This window comes from Haliotis rubra, unplaced genomic scaffold, assembly GCF_003918875.1.
Source record: "Haliotis rubra isolate DU_JTF1 unplaced genomic scaffold, ASM391887v1 Scf155, whole genome shotgun sequence".
Classification (NCBI taxonomy): Eukaryota; Metazoa; Mollusca; class Gastropoda; order Lepetellida; family Haliotidae; genus Haliotis; species Haliotis rubra.
The window spans coordinates 348,348-360,211 of NW_025765503.1; the positions used below are offsets into that span (position 1 = coordinate 348,348).

At 37.4% G+C, this 11,864-nt stretch overlaps 1 protein-coding gene across 2 annotated transcripts in view; it reads right to left on the reverse strand.

The window, feature by feature from the left end:
• Positions 1-9,113, reverse strand: part of LOC124270820 — a 40,365-nt gene extending 31,252 nt beyond the window's left edge. For both annotated transcript variants that reach the window (XM_046705878.1, XM_046705877.1), the window contains exon 1: positions 9,095-9,113. The gene's annotated coding sequence lies outside the window, so the exon portion shown is untranslated. The remainder of the gene's footprint in view (positions 1-9,094) is intronic.
• Positions 9,114-11,864: the final 2,751 nt, after the last annotated feature.

An 11,864-nucleotide genomic window follows, 5' to 3' on the forward strand; every position in this document is an offset into this window, starting at 1 on the left:
CCACCCCTGAGAACTGGTCCCCAGCAACCAAGAATGCATGTAAGAGGCAACCAGAGGGATTGGTTGGTCAGGCTTGGTGACTTGGTTGACTACAACTATATGTATTGACCACACTGTCTGTCCAGAGACATTTATTACAGGCTACGCCATATAGCTTGAAACTTGCTAATTGTGGATTTTATACAAGAAATATATATATTACAAGAAAGACCTAGCCGATCATAATTTTTCTGAAAAACATATAAGCGTCAGTGCAGATAAATTACAAGTCATGACACAACAAAACAGGCAGGGAGCTATCAGGTTAGAAGTCTTTAACACGATGTCCTACAAGTAGGTCTGTATCCCCTGTAAGTAGGTCTGTATACACACACTTTGTTGTGTATTGAGATTACACGGCTGTCATGAGCTGACTTGTCATACTTCCAAGTTTGTTAACCATGGTGGTTGAGTGGGTAGATCACTCACTTTGAATATTGGATGGGACACAACCCCAAAATGTGCTAATTTGTATTTTACTGAGAAAGTGTAATCCCACAAATAACACGTCATGTTGAAATGGGGCGGTGGGGTAGCCTAGCGGTTAGATCGTCTGCTTGTCATGCCGAAGAACTGGGTTCGATTCCCCACATGGGTACAATGTGTAAAACCCATTCGTGGTGTCCCCCGCCGTGATATTGCTGGAATATTGCTGTTAGTGGCGTAAAACTGTTGAAATAAGCAACACATTAAAAAAAAGACTACAAAATCTTGGGAATGTGATCTGATGAAGTCTGCAGTTGATGCCGAATTCATCTCTTGACCTTCATTCAGTGAAATTCATACATTGAAATTTTAGAAAAATACACTCAACGTCTTTGAGTACCGTATTCACTGTATTAAGGTGGAGTGCTTATAAAAACATCAGGGGTGGAAATAACACAATTGCAAAGTGTACTCGGTATAGTGGCACATGCAAAATCACTTGCCCTGATAATTTTTCCACTATACCGGCAGTTTCCTTGTTGATTTTTAAATAAACAACATTATTAATATTGGAAAGTCAACTGGACACCAGTACAGAGTGATATACAAATTTGCTTATCCGACAGAAAAAACACTGGACTCGGATGTCGGGCAATGGGTTATTTCCACCCTGAACATGTATCACAGGTTAAATCTAGAGATGAATCAGTAGCAAACATAATGAACAGAATTCCAAAACAAAAACATTTACTGTCAGAAGCTCATGTCTCCAAATCATCATCATCCAATAATAATTACATGGCAATCATATTACCCTTCTAACCTGATATCTATGGTGAATAAACTGATGAATAAATCTGCATTATACACAAGACAATACAGGCAGTCATCACAGGCAATTAAAGTTTAGTTCTTAGTATTGGACACTAGAGGTGTGGTGATACAGAAATTTCCGATCACGATACGTATCCGCGATATCATGGAGCGATACGATTCGATATGATGCATATCACGATATGCTATCTTTAGTTATTTTCTTTAAAAAGTGTATTCTGATAACAAGAAACAGTGTAAATTTTGCCATAACCATCAATTTCTGGTGAAAATTCACAATTTTAAGGTCAACGATACATATCCGCGATCACGGAAAACAGTATCGATATATTTATTGTCAGAAAAGTATTACGATTATCGATACTACGATATATCGTCACAGCTCTATTGGACACTTCTGCAGATAATCTAGAAACTGGTCTAGAAGTTGACAGTGACCATTGGATCCTTGTGCTTCATACAGTGAATTCCGTAATATTAATTGTGTTGATACATTTTCAACATCAAAGTGGAACTTACTCTTTGCTTACACCGTTTAATATCAGTGGGACTAGTTAGCATTGAACCATGTACACTGATATTCAACACTGGTGTATATAATTAATACTTAGACAATAAGAGGGTCAAAAGAAAATATTGCTTCTGGTTTCATAATGAACCCTAACCAAGCACCCCCACCCTGAACCTATTCTCTCCGGTTGTTGCAAGATAGCTTTTATCACACAGTTAAAGCATTAGCCCCCCAAGGTGTGGAACAATCTTGTCTGTAATTATATTTGCTCCACTTTCTGACATGTCAGCCATCTTAACTGATGACTTGGTTGGGGAGGTCCAGCTATTCTGACAAGGGGACCCTCGGACCGAAACTCCAGATAAAAGGATATATTTGTAATAAGAAACAAGCAGTCACTCAACATGAACTAATCAGAGAGGTCATGCTGCCAATACTCCAGACGTTATTTTTCTACAAACTTGGCTGTACAGATTATATAGCTTGAGCATGATGAAATAACAAGGTTATGGGATGGAGGGTGAAAGAGTAAGTTACTGAGACGAGTGAGCTGTAAGGTGTTGTAGGGTCAACGACTGCGTGTGACGAGAAAATGTCTCAGTATGATGTGTGAGATGTGTGAGTGACTGAATAGGGTGAATGTGTCACTATGATGAGTGAGTGAGTGAGTGAGTAGACTGAAATGAAGAGCGTGAGCCACTATGATGAGTGAGTGAATGAAAACTGATGAGGTTGAGTGTGAGTATGATGAGTGATTGAAGAGGTGAATCACTGAGTAGGGTGTATCACTATGAGTGAGTGAGTGAGTATAAGTGAGTGAGTGAGTGAGTTATTATTTAACGTCACATCGGCAATATTTCAGCTATGATGAGTGATATAAGTGAGTGACTGAATAGGGTGAGACTCTGTGATGAGTGAGTGAGTGACTGAGTGAGCGAACAAGTGAGTGAGTGAGTGACTGAAGAGTTTGAGTGTGCGAGTATGAGTGAGTATGATGAGTGAGTATGAGACCTCTAAGTGACCAATGACATTAAGAGACAGAGTGTGAGTGAGTTACCACACCACACTGAACAGTATCCAGTTATATCACAGAGTAGTCCGTCTCACAGTCCCTGAACCACGATATTTCCCCTACTGACTAGCCATCCCTGTATTGCTAAAGTCCTAAATGACGCAAGTCTAGATTTCATCAGGTTCTGAATCTCCCATCTGACTAGGTTGCTTTTTCAGTTTAAATGGGTTTATTTTTTACCATCAAATTGTATATATGCAGAGAATAAGTATTAGTCTAATAACAGAACATCAGTTTGATATGAGAAGCAGGTCATTAACCCTGACAACTCCCGAGAAACCCACATGAATGTGTATGGTGCAGAGAAACCAAAAATCTTTCCACAGGGATTTGAACCCATCTTCAAACTAATCACAGATTCGTGGCACGCCTAAGATGCCCTGACGGACAAGTGTGCCAGCTGCATCCCAGTGACAGAGACTAGCAACAAAGGAAAACGACTACAATAACAGGACATCTAACAAGAGACATCTTCCAATCCCAGGAAGGTATACAGCCATGTATCAGGAAGTGAGGGATTGATGTTCTCCAGTGTTGTTCACAAGGTGACATTAGCAAGTCAAATGACGAAGGACAGATCTATTTCAGTTCCAGAACACTGACACGTGAGTGTGTGACTCACCTGCGTAAACTCTACCTTGACGTACAGTCATTCAACATATGTAAAACACATCGAGTTCTTAATGTCATATGTACCGAATACTGGTTCATCTAGAAGAAGCATTTGCATGCAATTGAGACTCGATGACATGTTTGGTTGTTTTATGCTGCACTCAATAATATTCCAGCTATAACACAGTGGTTTGTAAATAATCAAGTCTGGACCAGATGATCCAGTGATTGTCATCATGAACATTGATTTACACAATTGGGAACCGATGACATGTGTCAACCAAGTCAGCGAACCTGACCACCCGATCCCATTAGTCCCCAATTATGACAAGCATGGGTTGCTGAAGATCAATACTAGCTTGGATCTTCATAGGTGTAGATCATGGTAGATTGCTGAGGAAAGGTTTTACTTTGTTCAGGAGGTTGATCTGATATAACTTCTTTGAGTGACATTTTAGAAGCTGCGAAGTACAAAATTGACAAACTTTATGGATAACAACTTCTTTATTACTGCTTGACAACGGTACAAGAATCTGTATCGAAACATCGCACTCTCGTAATAAAGAAGTTGTTATCCATAAAATTTGTCAATTTTGTAGATCTGATATAAGCCTCATAATATTGATATTAGGCAATCGATTGGGATGGAAAATTACATATCTTTTTAACCAAAGCTTAAACATTTATCATTATGAAACATCTGTGATTCAAATCCGTTCACTACTTGCGTGACTACTCAGCTTGGTGACCTGCTTGATTTGCATATCCAGACTGGTACAAACAGACACACAATACAACCTTGCACTTCACCATATAAGTGCAATAATATTTAAAGATGACATTAAATCCTAATATGCCAAATTCAGATTCATTCATGCAGGTTGTGTATGAAACTGTCACCTTGTACATCAACATAAAAATGGGTGTCACATGACAGGATAAAGATCAAAGAGTGTATAAATGTCTGTGAACATCAGGAATTGAATAATGAATTGGGAATTCAACTTTTAAAATTCAAATTTAAAACTCTTTTGAGTGCAGAAATACTAACTGACATGCATCTCAGATATAAATTATCCACTTGTGTGTGATCTCTGACACTTTAGTGAATACGCCTATATTTTATAACAGTGTGATTAGCATGATTAGGCATGTCTTGTTTTATATTGTTTAAGGATTCAACTAACCTAACCTAAAACCCAGGACCACAGAACAAAATAAACCTAATTACGTTAAATTTCATCTGCACTACAGTGCTACCTCTCAATAACTGAGTATGTTGATAAAACAAAAATACAACGAGGCACAAATAAACAATTACATAATTTTTAGTAATCATTTACTTCTTCAACAATAATTAATCAATCAAATATGCTCTGTATGAGTAGTGTTCTGCCAATTCAATCCTCTCAAAACCTGCATAAATAAGATAAAACCCTCCTCAGAAAAGATACCGTTGTTTTTGGCATGCTGTTTAACGTGCACTATATTCCAGCTATATTGCAATAGACTATCGCCATAGCAACCAAGTATGTTGCAATAGACTAACCATATCATTAATCGATGGGAAATGAACAACTATCAATGTTTAGTAACTGACTTCTGTTGAGCAATAGCAGACTCGCGATTCATTGAGTACTGTTTACTTGATCTGGTTGCAGTTATTAAAAGAGACTGAAAATAGACTATGATTTAAAAATAACTATTGCAATATAGTAACTGTTGCAATAGACTATCGCCAGAGCAATAGTATGTTGCAGATAGACTAGTAATAGACTATCGCCATATAACAATAGTATCGCCATAGTTGCAATCGCCATAGCAATAGACTATCGCCAGTAGCAATACTTCGCCATATGTTGCAATAGACTATCGCAATAGTATGTAGCAATAGACTATCGCAATAGCAATAATATGGAGCAAATAGACTATCACCATAGTAGCAATGTTGCAATAGACTATCGCCATAGCAATAGTATGTTGCAATAGACTATCGCCATAGCAATAGTATGTTGCAATAGACTATCGCCAGTAGCAATAGTATGTTGCAATAGACTATCGCCATAGCAATAGTATGTTGCAATAGACTATCGCCATAGCAATAGTATGTTGCAATAGACTATCGCCATAGCAAAGTAGCAATAGTATGTTGCAATAGTATATCGCCAGAGTAAGCAATAGTATGTTGCAATAGACTATCGCCATAGCAATAGTATGTTGCAATAGACTATCGCCATAGCAATAGTATGTTGCAATAGACTATCGCCATAGCAATAGTATGTTGCAATAGACTATCGCCATAGCAATAGTATGTTGCAATAAACTATCGCCATAGCAATAGTATGTTGCAATAAACTATCGCCATAGCAATAGTATGTCACAATAGACTATTGTCATAGCAATAGTATGTCGCAATAGACTATCGCTATTGCAATAGTTGTTCCCCCTTCACTTGTTGCCTCTTACAAGCATGGGTTCTGAAGACCAATTTTCACCTGGATCTTCAAGGGTAAGAAGAGATATATTACTGTCTAAACAGCAAATAGCCTGAGCTTTAGGCACTATTTTACAGCCAAAAAAAACAAAATTCATCTTTACTACAAAACTTATCAATATATTGAGGTATACATTGTACAAAAGTATGTCTATTTTCACTGCCTAAAGCTAACTGTTTGGGAAACTTTGTAAACCATAAAACAAATGTGTATGGCCTAACATTGTGATTTATAGCCATACACTAGAGTACAACGATGTACACAGGCCTCCAAAATAACCTTTCCCCTTCTGGGACATGGCTTCCTCGTTCTTAACTTACAATATATTACCATAGAAAAACTGAATTTTGAGGACCAAAAACATCAGTCTGTAGAAGTTCACGACTTACATCAGTCTAAGGGGGTCGGTTTATTTACAGGTTACACTTTTCGTCAAAACCTTTTTATGGGTAAGAAATCAACATCTATTGGTTCGCATGAGGAACAAGAGAAGAGAAGATATACTAACCTTTTCGCTAACATTAGCACATGAAAGATTCCAAATGCTATTTTCCGACGATGCGGCTTTTCTGAGTGAAAAGATATTCAAAGGATGTCATCTTGCGAAAATATGCAGTTGGTCAGAGAGAAAAATTCAAAAGCAGCTTTTGTAGAGTCCGCCGAACCCCCCCTAACAAATAGTTGTTGTCTGATTGGTTAAATCAAGCCTGGGCATTGGATGACCAACCTCCAGAGAAGGAAACTTGCACCAGCATCAAAGTTTTGCATTTTCACTGATACAAAAAAGATTGTGATATTTTTATAAGTGCTGATTATACTCAAACAATGATAATAGATAAAAAATATATTAACTGATACAGTTATATGTTGTCTTTTTATTTATTTTATAATCGAATACCGAACTATGTTTTATCTGTGCAGCTGAACAAAGAAGTGAACAATCTTAGCTCATAGATGGGAGAATTTGAATTTTTGTTAGTCAGATTTTCTCAGAGTCATAATATGTAAATTTAATTAAACAAAATTGGTAGCATATAATAAATAGAATATTTTATGTGTCTTGTGAAATGATGTAACTGTCATGTCATGATGAGAAGAAAGTAATATTTTCACTCGAGGCTAGACATTTGTCAAGTCGCTCAATGACAGATACATCACATTTCACTAGACACATGAAACATTCTCCACATATCCATCAGTTCATTATATATACTACCAATCGGAAGTTCAGACTCACTAGCATAAATATAGCCACTTACTTCAGTCAACTGTTCAAAACTAGATTTTGCTAAATATTACATAATGTTTAAAGGTACTGTTTATACATGAACTGATGTATTGTAAAACAAATTCGTAACGTTGAAAACATTATTTTCATGAGTTCAAAAAATCATGAAACTCAGTGAAAATTGGCGAATTCTTAACAAAGCTTTACATCAAAACGCAGTTGTTCACATGCACGATATTTGCACATGCTTTTCAGAAAATTTGATGCATGAACCTCGTGCAATTCATCTGCATAAGGTTTGCAGATGGTTCCCCTAAGTTAGTGGAGAAATTCATCTTTGATGTAACCATATATATTTACATAACATATAGTGAGTGCTTTAAGTGAGTCTAAACTTTTGATGGGTGGTATACGTGTGTCCATATAACAATAGATTGTTGTAGGCATTTTAACTGGAATATGCAACAAGTGCCCAAGACCAAAAATATGTTTGGCTATCTCTGTCAGTTCATTATAACCATGTTTACTATAAACAAAGTTTACAGTGTGCAGTAATGTCATTCTATTAAAAACAAGTGCAGATCAAAACAATGGTGTCACACCTGCAAGCATGACAACAAATGACTAGGGATAAAAATGATGCGGAATGTCACAATATGATACGTATCTCGATACACTGGTCATATGATATGTAACATGATATGACAGCATCTGAGCAACAAGGAAATGAACTAAACATGTCGAGAGACTGTCTGAATTTGAAAGTCACATCAATACCAAAAAAACTCACTTCAGCCCCCGACAAAGCCTTTTAAGGATGTCAAAATAACAAACAGCACAGAGATTGTATAATTATATAATGATATTCTTTTGCAAAATAATTAAACAAACATATTTTGTATCATCATGTACCAGAATACATAACCATGTAAATTGCGAATCATACAGAAGGTACCACATAACACAGCACTGCTGTTTTGGGGTATCACAGCCCCTTACAGTGAGTACCTGTGAAGATCTGGGTGAGAATTGGTCTTCAGCAACATATATAACTAAGATGCTTATAATATAACAGAATGTAGTTTTTATTCCCGACCATTTTACATATTTTAGTTGAACTGCTTATAATGATCTAGTCATCACAATATGCCTGAAATATTGACGATGTGACGGAAAATTTTAACTCACTCACTATAATGAACTATGGTTATAGCCAACTAAAACATTTACATATCATTCAAACCCTTACTTTCCTCATCAGCTGTGTCTTCATTTCTCACCATTGAAGAGTGTGTTAGCTGCATCAAAATCTGGATGTCGTCACACTACCTCAAACTGAATGATGATAAAACTGAACTCATAGTGTTTTCCACCCTAAAGCGTCTGCCAACCCAGTATCTCTCTTCCTAAATTCAGCATCGGTCAGTGTTGAGATTCAGCCAAACCATGAGGTCGCGAAACTTGGGAGTTATTTTTGATTCTTCACTGTCCATGGAGCCACACATCAATAACATCTGTCTGTCGAGCGTGCTACCACATTAAGTAACATCGGCATGATTCGACGATACCTGGGCGATCAAGACTACAGCATCTCTTGTTCAGGCATATGTAACATCTCGTCTTGACTACTGTAATCGCTTCTTGCTGGCCTCCCAAACAATCTTATACACAAGCTTCAGAAGGTGCAGAATACTGCAGCCAGAGTGGTCTCTCTGTCAAAGAAATCGGACCACATTACTCCTGTTCTTCACTCACTTCATTGGCTTCCGTCCACTACCGCATAAAATATAAAATCCGAAAAGTTGTGGTGCCGTGGTGTTCATTATAACTGTAGTTTACTGTCATGGAAGTGAAGCTAAAGTGGTTGGTGAACTTACGGGATCATATATAACTTTAATCAACAGAGAGCAGCTGGGGCACTTGGCCACATCTTCGCCAGACTCAAGTTCCTCCTGAAACAGAGATTACATACAGATGAAAATTTCAATTCAACAACAATGTATTTTCAATGATTTTGTCATTAAAGTATAACACTGGTCAGACTGAGGATTTATCAGGATTTTAAACTAAGAGTGTGAGTATTATATCTAACTTTAGATTGTGAAAACACAAAAATTGGTGATCACTGATGTCAATGTGGCCTTTCCATATCAAAATGTTATATTTGTTGAGTAGAGTTGTGGTCCTTTGGCATGCCTGAATCCTATGATAAACGGTTTACTTTGTTTATATGCAAAATTTGGCCTGCTTTTAATTATGACTTTTTCCTTTGTATACTCATTGGTTTCTCTAAAGTTGTGAATATGTATGACTTGCATCATCTAGTGTGTTCCTCTCACACTATGTGATGTTTGGCCATAGGTGGGCCACATGTGTCACACTTGATTTTGAATTACAGAAAGTTAACATACTTGGTGGTAACGTATTAACAAAGAGATTGGTAGGAACAGATGACGGAAAATTCATCTACCAAAACATTAGTTCATCATGTTCATCACTGAATGAACTGACCCTGATTTTGGGTGTGGGCATGGGTTTTGAGATATATACGGTCATGTAAAGAGTACAGATATATCGATATTAAGGGTGTCACGATTCACTCTCATTTCGATTCAATGCGATTATCGATTCAATTCGTTCGATTCGATTCACCAAATCTGAGGACAAAGTCAAATTTGTTGTTATATCAGTTTAATTTGGCAAACTTTTGAATATTGGTACAATGCACAATTAAAACACTGTCAAGACAAGTTGTCAACAAATACTCACTGAACAAGAGATCATGAGATTAAGTTTCAGTCACGAACTCTGGTGTCAAGTGTTCATTGTGACTGTAATGTCACTGTAAGTCATTTGGAATGATCATGTTCTGTGCAAGGAAGTTTCACTTGAAAGACCTCCCTCTGGGCACTTACAATATCTCCGGCAGTGGAGAATACCCTCTCACTGGCCACACTTGTAGCAGCGAATTTTCAACATACTTTCTTACGATTTCAGGTGAAATAAACTCTCAGTATTAGAAAGTAAGTACTTTATGGATCGAATGAAATGGATGCATTTGAAATCGAGATCGAATCGTACATCTATCGATTCAATTTTCGATGAACCGAACCGAATCGTGACACCCCTAATCGATATGCAGACATAAGCATACCAACAAAGGTAAAGATGATGGATGGACATGCAAGATTGTCTGCTGTTTAAGTTTGTTAAATGAAGATTTCTACTGCAAATATTTCTTCAGAATCCAATGCATGTATGTAATCTGGTTCATTACACCATTTTGGTAATAATACAATAGATAGAATTTTGAAATCTCACAGTTAGTTGGTTTAATAAGACAATTTCTTTGATGGGAATTTTAGAAGTTGAGTTGATGAAGAATGATGACAACTTTTATGGATATACAACTTGTTTTATTCTGTGAAGGGTGACGTTTCGACATAGATTCTAATGTCGTTGTCAAGCAAGTGACAAAGACATTAGATTCCCTGAGTGGCACCTGTGTGCAGTAAGCCATGACTGATAAGGTGTTAGGTCATTAACACGGTATTTGATTGACCTTGATTGGCAGATTGATAGCATTATAATGAGAGGTTGTTACAAAAATACAACTTTTGAAACATTCTCCAAAGAGCTTGTCCAAAGTGAAACAAACAAGCCTTCAGTTGAGCAAATGGCAACAGCAAGCGAACAACATTATGTACAAGCTCAAAGTCCAAAACAACTGTTTTAGGTGAGAATGTAAGTCCAAGAGTCTCACATTTAATTTGAAGAAGCTGGATAAGTAAGTGGTGGGTGGAACCTTTCTTATCAGGAAGCAAACAGACTAGTTCAGGTATAGATCCACGAGGCATGTGTGAGTGGATTATATATACAACTGGTAAAACAGTCTTGGGCAAATTTTGAATGTTCCATCCATTAGTACAGTTGAACTGCTACATAGTCTCTTGAGGTTTTCTACAGTTCCAAGCACAATGATGTGACTGTCGCCACGAACATCATTACATAGGATAAAGTCATCACCAGTCTCTGGTGTGCGTAAGTTAATTTCTTAAAAAGGTAAAAAAGTATAAAAGGCAGGCAAGCAGAGGAGATTACCACAATACCATCAGTAGCGATTTAACAATTATTAAATACTGACTGATTGACTGAGTTTGGTTTTACGCCGCTGTTAGCAATATTCCAGCAACATCACGTCGGGGGACACCAGAAATGGACTTCACACATTGTGCCCATGTGGGGATTCGAACTCGGGTCTTCAGTGTGACGAGCCAACGCTTTAACCATTAGGCTACCCCACCGCCCAATTATTAAATAATTATACCCCGTTAACGCCTAGTTAATTAAGCACTAATAAACTTGAGGCATTCACACCTCATTAATTGAAACTGGTCACCAGTACCTCTGTGGCACGTGGCCTCTACTCAATTTCCCTCTGTGGCCTATGAAATCAGTGATGTGTGACAGAGACAAGTGCCACAGAGGGAAGTTACCAATGAAACAAACTTTGCCAGCTTGAAGCTTAGCATGGCTAATAAGATAATCTAATTAGCCAACACCATACCACGGGTCATTCAGAAATATGTATTTGTTTACTATGTCATTGGCGCCTCTTCATGCACTCGAGGAATAAACATTATTCTG